The 14,373-nt window shown below is 36.6% G+C and overlaps 1 protein-coding gene across 1 annotated transcript in view; it reads right to left on the minus strand.

Moving 5' to 3' along the window:
* TENM4 (teneurin transmembrane protein 4) overlaps positions 1-14,373 on the minus strand; it is a 2,953,681-nt gene that overhangs the window by 2,620,838 nt on the left and 318,470 nt on the right. The window contains exon 2 of the mRNA XM_079930721.1: positions 6,008-6,120. The gene's annotated coding sequence lies outside the window, so the exon portion shown is untranslated. The remainder of the gene's footprint in view (positions 1-6,007; positions 6,121-14,373) is intronic.

A 14,373-nucleotide genomic window follows, 5' to 3' on the forward strand; every position in this document is an offset into this window, starting at 1 on the left:
TATTTAACGAAGTTGGAAATGTAAATTCGTTGAGGGCACCAAAGGATGGCACTTTTATGGTAAGAGCATTCCTCAAGCAGAAAGGTCACACAGGACAGAAAAGAGAGCACAACTGCGAACTGGAAGACCAATCATTAACGATGTGTGAACTTGACAACTGAGTGAATCCCTCTGGGGTTAAATCTTCTCATCTATTAAACAAGAGGATGGTGTATTTGATGAGCTGTGATGTTCCTTGTTGAGTTTTAATCATTAAACATTGAGGGAAAGTTCCTAGGAATTTTTGTTTTTCTTTGTCTTTATTCGAAACTCAGATGCAGTGAATTAGGTTAATCGTGAAACAATGTTGAGCTCTTTATCATCACTCCATTTACAGAAGTTTATTATTTTTATAGCATCTTGGTTTGTTTCTTTTCCTATCATCTCTGATACCTCCATTCCTATCCTCTTCACCATAGGTACCTGCTCTAATAAATTTAATATATGTTTTCAGATGATTTTTTAGACATATATTTTTCATTACATAAAGAACTTTATGCTATATGTTTCATTCTATTACTTATGTTTGCCCCAACACTATGTTACTGTTCGTCTCTCTAGTTCATTGTTTCTCAATGCCAGCATAGTATTACACAGCAAATGTCTTCCATAATTAGCTATTCTTCTAGCACAAGACAACTAGATTATCTCCATCTAATTATTGCCCCAAATATACAGACTTTGCCAGGCTAATTCTTAGGTAATTTGTAGTTTTATTGGTTTTTGGGCAGTATCCTTTTTTGCCCCTCTAAATTTTTTTATTTTTTCAACTTTTTATATTTGGTAAGGATAAACACATTGATTTTTTAGTGTCTTGTATTTGAACATCTTGCTTAATTTTCTTATTGGTTTTAATGGTGTATAAGTAGATTCTGTTTGATTTTTGATGGATAACATGTGAAATAGAGGTTTTGTCTCTGTTTCCTATTCTTATGCCTTTTATATCTTTTACTTTTCTTATTAAAGTTGTAAAAACTTCTGGTGGCAGTCATACCAGGTTTCTCTCCTTCATAATCTTAAAGGGAATGAGTCAAAGTTTGTCCAATGAATTCGATACCTACTCTATGATTTCATATATAGTCTTGATTGAGTTAAGGAAGCTATAATCCATTATTAGCAGTAAAAACATTTCAATATAAATAGGTAATAAACTTGATCAAATACTTTTGCTACATCTGTTGGTACTGTCATATGATTTTTCTCTTTTAGTTAATTAAAATGGCATTCATGTTGACAGATTTTGCGATTTTAAAAAATCTTGCATTTCTGGGGAAAATGTATTTTTCATACACAGATGTAGTAGTATAATATTTAAATGAAATAAGACTATACTTTTCTTTTATATACTGTCTTTATTTTATTATGGAACTCAAGGCTATTCCAGCCTCATGAAAAACTTAATAGATTTTCCTTAATTTTTATATTATGAAACAGATTGTATAAAATTATCTCCTTAAAAATATTTCTTAGAACTCTCATATGACATTACTGAAACTATATCATTTATCTTCTTTTACGGTGTGGATTGTTGAGATGGTTGATGATGTTTTCAAAAAATTTAATGGTTATTAGTCTACTCAAATTTTGAATTTCTATTTGTGCCAGGTTTAGCATTATATGTATTTTGAGAATGTATTCATTTTGTCTAGGCTTTTCAAAGTCAAATTTCAAATATCAAACATATTTGGCATATATGTTTACATCATTATTATTGAATTATATTTGAATTTCTATTTTGTCTTTATGAGTTTCCCCTTTTTATTCTATATTTTACTTATTTGAGTATTCTTTTCTCATGATCTCACTTCCACTTACCAAATTAGAAAAGCATTTACCAAAAAAAAAAAAACCTGTATGTATATCCATGTAAACTACACATCCATTCATCACACTGTCAGGTTTATGGGAGACCATAAATATTTACTGAAAGAGTAGATAACAGAGTTATTTCTTCCACGTTAGTAAGGTCTTGGAAATCACCAAGAATTTGGTGGAAACAGCATGCTATTTGTAGTGAAGAGACTCAGATCCAAGAAGAGATTACAATAATTCTTATCAGTATGATTCTGATCTAGTTACTTAAAATCAGAAAGATTCAGTTTTCTTAGTATAAAATTTACTCACACAGTGTCATCATGGGGATTAAATATGCTGCATATTAGAGTACTTTGTAAATATCAATTAATTATAAATATTTAGAGGAAGGAAGGAAAGAAGGAATAAAAAAAACAAATGAAGGAAGGAGCATGGTTTTACATAAAAATGGCACAAGGAGAGAATTCTGAGGATAATAGCAACGTTTATTCTAAGTAGAACAAAACGAGGATTTGATGCAAAAGATGGAGATTTTGGCCCCTACTGATTCTATTTGTTTGATTTTAGATAATTCTCTAAACCTCCCATATATAAAATTGGAAATTACATTTAACTCATAGGATTCTTGGAGTCTCAAACAAGAGAACAGATTTTTTTAAAGTATGTAAACTGAATAATGTTTCTTATGGCAAGTCATTTAAATAGAAATACTCCAGAAATGTGTCCAAATATTGTTAGAAAACCAGTTTTCTAACAAGATTTTTTATATTGCCATTAAAAACCTTCCTATTTTTAAGTTTTTGAGGGACCTCCATACTGCTTTCCATAGTGGCTATACCAATTTAAATTCCCACCAGCAGTGTAGAAGTGTTTCCTTTTCTTCACAATCTCACCAATGCTTATCTCTTATCTTTTTCTTATACTCAGAGTTTTATTTGTACATTAGTTTGACATTTAGCTATTCAGATTTATGTTTTTTTTTATTGGAGTATAATTACTTTACAATGTTGTGTTAGTTTCTTCTGTACAATGAAGTGAATCAGCTATGTGATACATATATCCCCTCCCTCTTGAACCTCCCTCCCTACACATCTCACCTATCTAGGTAGCCATGTGGACAGGTGTGAGGTGATTATTCATTATGGCTTTGATCTGCATTTTTTCTGATACTAGTGATTTTAAGCCTTCTCATACACCTGTTGGCCAGTGTACGTCTTCTTTGGAAAAATGTCTATTCAAGTTCTTTGCCCATTTTTTAATCAGGTTATTTAATTTGTTGTTGTTGTTGTTATTCATTTTGTTTTATTTTTGGTATTGAGTTGTAGAAGTTCCATGTATATTTTGGATATTAATCTGTTATGAGATATATGGTTTGTAATTATTTTCTCACATTCCATAGGTTGCCTTCTATTTTGTTGATTGTTTTCTTTGCTGTGCAAAAGCTTTTTAGTTTGATGTGGTCCCACTTGTTTATTTCTGGTTTTGTTTCCTGTGCTTTTGGTGTTATATACAAAAAAAAAAAAAAAAAAAAGTACTGCCAAGACCCATGTCAGTGAGCTTTGTCTCCATATTTTGTTCTAAGAGTTTTCCAGTTTCAGGTCTTACAATTAAGTCTTTGATCCATTTTGAGTTACTTTGTGTGTGTGGCTTAAGATAATGGTCTAACTTCATTCTTTAGCATGTGAATATATATTCTGACCAACACCATTTATTAAAGAGACTATCCCTTCCACATTGTGTATTCTTGGCACTCTTGTCAAAGATTAGTTGACTGTATATGTGTGGGTTTATTTTAAGGCTTTCTATTTGTTCATTTTTCTGTGTCTGTTTTTATGCCAAGACTATGCATTTTTTATTACAATAGCTTTGTAAAGTGATTTGAAATCAGGGAGTGTGATTCCTATAGCTTTGCTTTCTGTCACAAGATTGCTTTGGCTACTTAGGGTCTTTTGTGGTTCCACACAAATTTTAGGATTTTTTTTTTCTATTTCTGTGAAAAATGCCTCTGAAATATTCAGTGAATCTGTAGATTGCTTTGGGTAGTATGAATATTTTAATATTATTAGCTCTCCCAAAGCATGAACACAGGATACTTTCCATTTATGTGTGTGTTCTTCAATTTTTTTCTTCAGTGTCTTACAGTTTTCTTATAAACCAACAACCTCATTTCTGGGTATATATCCAGAGGAAATGAAATCAGTATCTCTAAGACATATGTGTGCTCTCATGTTTGTAGAAGCACTATTCACTATATCTACACACACACACACATACACACACACACACACACACTATGGAATGTTATTCAGCCTTAAAAAAAGAAAGAAATCCTGCCATTTTCCACAAAATGCATGAATCTAGAGGACATATGCTAAGTAAAATCCAGACACAGCATGACAAATACTGTATGATCTCACTGACATGTGGAATCTAAAAAAGTCAAATTCATAGAAGCAGAGAGTAGAACAGTGGTTGCCAGGGACTGGGGGTGGGGTAGAAAATAAGGAGATATTGGTCAAAGGGTACAAATTTTCGATTGTAAGATGAATAAGTTCAGGGACCTAACGTACAGCACAGTAATTATAGTTAATAATACTACATTGTATACATGAAATTTGCTAAGTCATTAGATCTTAAGTATTCTCATCACACACACACACACACACACACACACACACACAGACACACAAAGAGGTAAATATGTGAGGTGATGGATGTATTAACAAGCTCGATTGGGTAATCATTTCACAATGTCAACATATATTAAATCATAATGTTTTACATCCTAAATACATACCATTATTTTTTGTCAATTTTACTTGAATAAAGTTGAGGGGGAAAAGCCCAAACTTTGTCAGTTATACCAATAAAGCGGGGGGAACAAAAAGCCCCTTTCTATCGGATCTAAGGAAGATACCATTTTTTTTTTTGCTGATTTCAACACTAAATTTTTATATACATGCAACTGCTTAAGTAGTATGTGTTTCCTTCAAAGCCAATTGCTGGGCATCTATAATTAGCAAAAAACTAAGCAATGCAATGATTACAAACCTCACCACAGAGAAATTAAAAATCCAAGAAGGGAAACTAACTATGAATGCAAGTAAGAATAATAAACCTCAAAACATGCCAAAACTTATAAGCAAACGTGAGGAAAAAAGCTATGGGAGTTGAAAGGAGAGGAAGCCACTTCTTAATATAGGGGTGTGGGAAGTCGAGGGGATAGTACATAGAGGGATTTATTTAAAATGGGTCACTTTCATATGTGTTTGGGAGTGTAGGTGAAGAAGGACATGTGCAGAAGAGGAAATGGAACACAGCTATGAACCTGGGAGAACTCTGACTATATTGAGAAATTAAAAGTTTCCTGGAGGGCTTAAATGGGAGAGTTCCTGGTGTGGGCTCAGAGATCATGAGGAAATTTAAGTTCATATAATCTGAAGTCTGACATGCCACACTAAAGGATGTTGACTGTAACTAGAAGGCAATTTGAAATCACAGAAGGATTTTCAACAGAAAAGTGATGTGATCAGAATCAAACTTAAAACAAACAAAAAATTAATGGCTGAGAGTCCCATTAGTAGGTCACTGAAATAATCCACATGTGAGCAAATGAGCTATGGACATGAGGTAGTGGTTTGGGGAAAGAAAAGGTATAGATGTGAAAACTTCTTAGTGGGTATAATTGTGAGCTTGGCATATGATTCATAAATTTAAAATATCAAACTAATAGAAGGAGCTTCAAGATGGCGAAAGAGTAAGAGGCGAGATCACCTTCCTCACCACAAATACATCAGAAATACGTCTACATGTGGAACAACTCCTACAGAACACCCACTGAACTCTGGCAGAAGACCTCAGACCTCCCCAAAGGCAAGAAACTCCCCACATACCTGGTTAGGGCAAAAGAATAACAGAGACAAAAGAATAGGGACGGGACCTGCACCAGTGGGAGGGAGCTGTGAAGGAGGAACGGTTTCCACACTCTAGAAGCCCCTTCGCAGGCGGAGGCTGCGGGTGGTGGAGGGGGGGGAGCTTCGGTGCCGCGGAGGAGAGCGCAGCCACAGGGGTGCAGAGGGCAAAGCGGAGAGATTCCCGCACAGAGGAGCGGTGCCGACCAGCACTCACCAGCCCGAGAGGCTTGTCTACTCACCTGCCGGGGCGGGCGGGGGCTGGGAGCTGAGGCTCGAGCTTCGAAGGTCGATCCCAGGGAGAGGACTGGCGGCGTGAACCCAGCCGGGAGGGAGTCCGGGAAAAAGTCTGGAGCTGCCGGAGACGCAAGAGAATTTTTACTGCCTCTTTGTTTCCTGGTGCGCAAGGAGAGGGGATTAAGAGCGCCGCTTAAAGGAGCTCCAGAGACGGGCGTGAGCCGTGGCTGTCAGCGTGGACCCCAGAGACGGGCATGAGACGCTAAGGCTGCTGCTTCCGCCACCAAGGAGCCTGTGTGCAGATACAAGTCACTCTCCCCACCTCCCCTCCCGGGAACGTACGCAGCCCGCCACTCCCAAGGTCCAGTTAACCAGCGACAACTTCCGCGGGAGAACGCACGGCACGCCTCAGGCGGGTGCAACGTCATGTCGGCCTTTCCGCCGCAGCCTCGCTCCGCATTCGTACCCCTCCCTCCCCCGCGGCCTGAGCGAGCCGGGGCAGCGAAACAGCTGCTCTTTTAACGGTGTCCTGTCTGAGCGAAGAACAGATGCCCTCAGGCGACCTACATGCAGAGGCGGGGCCAAATCCAAAGCTGAGCCCCAGGAGCTGAGTGAACAAAGAAGAGAAAGGGAAATCTCTCCCAGCAGCCTCAGGAGTAGCATATTAAATCTCCACAATCAACTTCATGTACCTGCATCTGTGGAATACATGAATAGACAACGAATCATCCCAAATTGAGGATGTGGACTTTGGGTGCAACGATATATTTTTTTTTTCCCTTTTTGTCTTTTTGTGAGTGTGTATGTGTATGCTTCTGTGTGTGATTTTGTCTGTATAGCTTTACTTTTACCATTTGTCCTAGGGTTCTGTCTGTCCGTTTTTTTTTTTTTACTTAAAAAATTTTTTTCTTAATAATTATTTTTTATTTTAATAACTTTTATTTTATCTTCTTCTTTCTTTCTTTATTTTTTCTACCTTTTATTCTGAGCCGTGTGGATGACAGGCTCTTTGTGCTCCAGCCAGGCGTCAGGGCTGTGCCTCTGAGGTGGGGGAGCCAAGTTCAGCACACTGGTCCACAAGAGACCTCCCAAGTCCACGTAATATGAAACGGCAAAAATCTCTCAGAGATCTCCATCTCAACGCCAAGACCCAACTCCACTCAACGACCAGCAAGCTACAGCGCTAGACACCCTATGCCAAACAACTAGCAAAACAGGAACACAACCCCACCCATTAGCAGAGAGGCTGCCTAAAATCATAATAAGGCCACAGACACTCTAAAACACACAACCAGACGTGGACCTCCCCACCAGAAAGACAAGATCCGGCCTCATCCACCAGAACACAGGCACTGGTCCCCTTCACCAGGAAGCCTACACAACCCACTGAACTAAGCTTAGCCACTGGGGACAGACACCAAAAACAACAGGAACTACGAACCTGCAGCCTGCGAAAAGGACACCCCAAAACATAGTAAGTTAAGCAAAATGAGAAGACAGAGAAACACACAGCAGATGAAGCAGCAAGGCAAAAAGCCACCAGAACTAAGAAATGAAGAGGAAATAGGCAGTCTACCTGAAAAAGAATTCAGAATAATGATAGTAAAGATGATCCAAAACCTTGGAAATACAATGATGAAATACAAGAAACATTTAACAAGGACCTAGAAAAACTGAAGAGCAAACAAACAGTGATTAACAGCACAATAAATGAAATTAAAAATTCTCTAAAAGGGATCAATAGCAGAATAACTGAGGCACAAGAACGGATAAGTGAACTGGAAGATAAAATAGTGCAAATAACTACTGCAGACCAGAATAAAGAAAAAAGAATGAAGAGAATTGAGGACAGTCTAGGGAATTCTGGGACAATATTAAATGTACCAACATTTGAATTATAGGGGTCCCAGAAGAGGAAGAGAAAAAGAAAGGGACTGAGAAAATAAATGAAGAGATTATAGTTGAAAACTTCCCTAATATGGGAAAGGAAATAGGTAATCAACTCCAGGAAGCACAGAGAGTCCCATACAGGATAAATCCAAGGAAAAACAAGCCAAGACACATATTAATCAAACTATCAAATATTAAATACACAGAAAAATATTAAAAGCAACAAGGGAAAAACAACAACTGACACAAAAGGGAAACCCCATAGCTTAACAGCTGATCTTTCAGCAGAAACTCTGCAAGCCAGAAGGGAGTGGCAGGACATATTTAAAGTGATGAAGGAGAAAAACCTAAAACCAAGATTACTCTACCAGCAAGGATCTCATTCAGATTTGACAGAGAAATTAAAACCTTTACTGACAAGCAAAAGCTACGAGAACACAGCACCACCAAACCAGCTTTACAACGAAGGCTAAAGGAACTTCTCTAGGCAGGAAATGAAAGAGAAGGAAAAGACCTACAATAACAAATGCAAAACCGTTAAGAAAATGGTAATAGGAACATACATATAGACAACTACCTTAAATGTAAATGGATTAAATGCTCCCACCAAAAGACATACTCTGGCTGAATGGATACAAAAACAAGACCCGTATATATGCTGTCTACAAGAGACCCACTTCAGGGTCTCTCTCTCAGGGGGCATACAGAATGAAAGTGAGGGGTTGGAAAAAGATATTCCATACAAATGGAAATCAAAAGAAAGCTGGAATAGCAATTCTTATATCAGACAAAATAGACTTTAAAGCAAAGACTATTACAAGAGACAAAGGAGGACACTACATAATGATCACGGGATCAATCCAAGAAGAACATATAACAATTGTAAATATTTATGCAGCCAACAGAGGAGCACCTCAATACATAAGGCAAATGATAACAGCCACAAAAGGGGAAATCGACACTAACACAATCATAGTAGGGGACTTTAACACCCCACTTTCACCAATGCACAGATCATCCAAAATGAAAATAAATAAGGAAACACAAACTTTAAATGATCGATTAAACAAGATGGATTTGATATTTATAGGACATTCCATCCAAAAACAACAGAATATACATTCTTCTCAAGTGCTCATGGAATATTCTCCAGGATAGATCATACCTTGGGTCACAAATCAAGCCTTGGTAAATTTAAGAACATTGAAAACGTATCAATTATCTTTTCCAACTACAATGCTATGAGACTAGATATCAATTACAGGAAAAAATCTGTAAAAAATACAAACACATGGAGGCTAAACAATAAACTACTTAATAACCAAGAGATCACTGAAGAAATCAAAGACAAAATTAAAAAATATGCAGAAACAAATGACAATGAAAATATGACAAACCAAAACCTATGGGATGCAGCAAAAGCAGTTCTAAGAGGGAAGTTTACAGCAACACAATCCTACCTTAAGGAAAAAGAAACATCTCAAATAAGCAACCTAACCTTACACCTAAAGCAATTAGAGAAAGAAGAAAAAAATACCCCCAAAGTTATCAGAAAGAAAGAAATCATAAAGATCAGCTAAGAAATAGATGAAAAGGAAATGAAGGAACCGATAGTAAAGACCAATAAAAGTAAAAGCTGGTTCTTTGAGAAGATAAACAAAATTGATAAACCATTAGCCAGACACATCAAGAAAAAAAGGGAGAAGACTCAAATCAATAGAATTAGAAATGAAAAAGGAGAAGTAACAACTGACACTGTAGCAATACAAAGGATAATGAGAGATTACTACAAGCAACTATATGCCAATAAAATGGACAACCTGGAAGAAATGGACAAATTCTAAGAAAAGCACAACCTTCCGGAACTGAACCAGGAAGAAACAGAAAATATAAACAGACCAATCACAAGCACTGAAATTGAAACAGTGATGAAAAATCTTCCAACAGACAAAAGCCCAGGACCAGATGGCTTCACAGGAACATTCTAGGAAACATTTACAGAAAAGCTAACACCTATCCTTCTCAAACTCTTCCAAAATATAGCAGAGGGAGGAACACTCCCAAACTCTTTCTATGGGCACCATCACACTGATACCAAAACCAGGCAAAGATGTGAAAAAGAAAGAAAACTACAGACCAGTATCACTGATGAACATAGATGCAAAAATCCTTAACAAAATACTAGCAAACAGAATCCAAAAGCACGTTAAAAGGTTCATACACCATGATCAAGTGGGGTTTATCCCAGGAATGCAAGGATTCTTCAATATATGCAAATCAATCAATGTGATACACCATATTAACAAATTGAAGGAGAAAAACCATATGATCGTCTCAATAGATGCAGAGAAAGCTTTTGACAAAATTCAACACCCATTTATGATAAAAACCCTCCAGAAAGCAAAGTAGGCATAGAGCGAACTTAACTCAACATAATAAAGGCAATATATGACAAACCTACACATCATCATTCTCTATAGTGAAAAACTGAAACCATTTCCAGTAAGTTCAGGAACAAGACAAGGTTGCCCACCATCACTGCTATTTTCCAACATAGGTTTGGAAGTTTTAGCCACAGGAATCAGAGAAGAAAAAGAAGTAAAAAGAATCCAAATCAGAAAAGAAGAAGTAAAATTGCCACTGTTTGCAGGTGACATGATACTATACAAAGGGAATCCTAAAGATATTACCAGAAAACTACTAGAGCTAATCAATGAATTTGGTAAAGTAGGAAGATGCAAAAGTAATGCCCAGAAATCTCTTGCAGTCCTATACACTAATGATGAAAAATCTGAAAAGAAATTAAGGAAACACTGCCATTTACCACTGCAACAAAAAGAATAAAATACCTAGGAATAAACCTACCTAAGGAGACAAAAGACCTGTATGCAGAAAACTATGACACTGATGAAAGAAATTAAAGATGATATAAACAGATGCAGAGATATACCATGTTCTTGGACTGGAAGAATTAATATTGTGAAAATTACTATACTACCCAAAGCAATCTGCAGATTCAACACAATCCCTATCAAACTACCAATGACATTTTTCACAGAAGTAGAACAAAAAATTACACAATTTTTATGGAAACACAAAAGACCCCGTATAGTCAAAGCAATTTTGAGAAAGGAAAACGCAGCTGGAGGAATCACACTCCCTGACTTCAGATTATACTACAAAGCTACAGTAATCAAGACATTATGGTACTGGCACAAAAACAGAAAAATAGATCAATGGAACAGGTAGAACGCCCAGAGATAAACCCACGCACATATGGGCACCTTGTCTTTGATAAAGGATGCAAGAATATCCCGTGGAGAAAAGGCAGCCTCTTCAATAAGTGGTGCTGGGAAAACTGGACAGCTACATGTAAAAGAATGAAGCTAGAACACTCCCTAGCACCATACACAAAAATAAACTCAAAATGGATTAAAGACCTAAATGTAAGGCCAGACACTATTAAACTGTTAGAGGAAAACATAGGCCGAACACTCTATGACATCAATCACAGCAAGATCCTTTTTGACCCACCTCCTAGAGAAATGGAAATAAAACCAAAGATAAACAAATGGGACCTAAGGAAACCATAAGACGAAAAGACAACCCTCAGAATGGGAGAAAATATTTGCAAATGAAGCAACTGACAAAGGATTAATCTCCAAAATTTACAAGCAGCTCAGTATCAAAAAAACAAACAACCCAATCCACAACTGGGCAGAAGACCTAAATAGACATTTCTCCAAAGAAGGTATGCAGATTGCCTACAAACACATGGAAGAATGCTCAACATCATTAATCATTAGAGAAATGCAAATCAAAACTACAATGAGATATCATCTCACATCGGTCAGAATGGCCATCATCAAAAAATCTACAAACAACAAATGCTGGAGAGGGTGTGGAGAAAAGGAAACACTCTTGCACTGTTGGTGGGAATGTAAATTGATACAGCCAGTATGGAGAACAGTATGGAGGTTCCTTAAAAAACTAAAAATAGAACTACCATATGACCCAGCAATCCCACTACTGGGCATATACCCTGAGAAAACCATAATTAAAAAAGAGTCATGTACCAGACTGTTCATTGCTGCTGTATTTACAATACCCAGGACATTGAAGCAACCTAAGTGTCCATCGACAGATGAATGGATAAAGAAGATGTGGCACATATATACAATGGAATATTACTTAGCCATAAAAAGAAACGAAATTGAGTTATTTGTAATGAGGTGAATAGACCTAGAGTCCGTCATACAGAGTAAATTAATTAAGAAAGAGAAAAACAAATACTGTATGATAACACATATATATGGAAAGTAAAAAAAAAAAGTCATGAAGAATCTAGGGGCAAGATGGGAATAAAGATGCAGACCTACTAGAGAATGGACTTGAGGATACAGGGAGGGGGGAAGGGTAAGTTGGGACAAAGTGAGAGCGTGGCATGGACATATATACACTACCAAACGTAAAATAGATAGCTAGTCGAAAGCAGCCGCATAGCACAGGGAGATCAGCTCAGTGGTTTGTGACCACCTAGAGGGGTGGGATAGGGAGGGTGGGAGGGAGGGATATGCAAGAGGGAAGAGATATGGGGACATATGTATAACTGATTCACTTTGTTATAAAGCAGAAACTAACACACCATTGTAAAGCAATTATACTCCAATAAAGATGTTCAAAAAAAATCAAACATAACAAAGTGACAAATGTATATATGAATTATTATTATCAGAATTATTGTGTGCAGAAGCAAAAGAAAGAATGAAACAAGATGATTTGTATATGGTGGACTTGTACAAAAATAGGAATATCTGAGTTGCAGATGTGTAGCCAACCAGGACTAAGGATTAGAGAGATCAATACTGCGACTTTTTAAACGCTATTACAAAACAAAATTGACACACAAAACAAAACAAACAAAAAAACTAAATATAAAGAACCATCATTTTACAATACAGATGGATCCAGTTTTATAGGGCCTAACACTTAGGCAGTGCTTGAGATCTGGCCCTCTTTAAGAAAGAGCATAAAACTAATTAGGATAAAATAGTCCTGAAAATGATATTTATTTAGATTTTTGAAAGAAATAACACATTTGATAACAAATTAAGTTTTGTGGTGAATACCACAAATATCACAAAATCCAGAAAAAGGGGCTCTAGAATACTTTCTTATTGTTTTCTAGATTTTTTAAATCAACTCTTTATATAACACCAATTATAATATCCTTTTCCTTAGGAAATAAATCATTCAGTCATTCTTTTATTTTTATTTTATTAACGATAGTTTAGCTTTTTAAATTTTTCATTTTACAAAGTGTTACAGGTGTGATGTAAATTTTCAAGATTGCTGTCAAATTAGAAAAGTGTCAACTTCTTTATCATATATGATTTTTAATACCTGAAAAAATTTTTCACAGCCTAGTTTCTAGCTCTGTAATTTCTGTCTCCTCCCCTACCCACATATTTCTGCTCCTATGTTGCCTAGGGCAATTTGAGAATATGACTTTGATCTTTTTGCCTTTGAGTCAGCCCAGCAGACAGTAGGAGCATTCATGGGAGCTCTTCTGACACTGGGATGGATCTGAATAATTTTACCTCTACATGGATGTGACTGTGAACAATATAAGTATATCCCACTATACACAAACTAAATGTATCCCTTCCTCTACCTTAGTCAGATCCCCAAATTGTTCTTGGAGACTTCAATACCATCTGCCAAGAAAGGAAGTATGACAGAAAGACATGTGGAGTGGAAAGAGAAAGCTGACCCAAGAGGAGATTGTAATTATATTTAAAATTGTAAATTATATATATATACATATTATATATATATTATATATATATATGATATACACATATATGACTATAAGAAAACCAAGGCCTTGAAAGGGACCCATGCAAGTGCGGAGCCTGGAGAAATACACTTCGTTGGCTAAAATCATATCTGAAGATATAATAAAACTATATTTTGTGATATTTTTCCATAAAATAGGAATTCTGCTCTAAATGGGCTGAGGATGAGAGGCCAGCAGCACATCTAGGGAGAAATATCCAGTGCACAATAATTATAAATTGGAGGCACTGGAGGGGAAGTAAACAGAAAGGCAACCATCCTTGGCAAGGTGGTCGCTGGGGGATACTAAATAATTGACTATTTAAATAACACAACCTCTTTAAGAGAGATAGATTTGAAGGACTGGCACACTAATGAACTGTGTCCAAAAGTATACACACAGCAATGGAAATGTGGCATGGGGCTAATTTCCTCTCCACTGTGACCATATGCTTGCTGAAGGCATCAACGGCACTGATTTTTCAGGGACAGCTCTGTGAAGTGCATTTTATCTGCGTTGCTGACAAATATCCGAGAACACAATAAAATCTCAAGATTGCTGTTTGCGGCCCTTTCACAAATCAGCTACAATTTATTTCAGTAGGATTTGATATTAAGAGAAAAGCCTACTCTTCCATCTGCA

The sequence above is a fragment of the Stenella coeruleoalba genome (genome assembly GCF_951394435.1).
Source record: "Stenella coeruleoalba genome assembly, chromosome: 8".
NCBI lineage: Eukaryota > Metazoa > Chordata > Mammalia > Artiodactyla > Delphinidae > Stenella > Stenella coeruleoalba.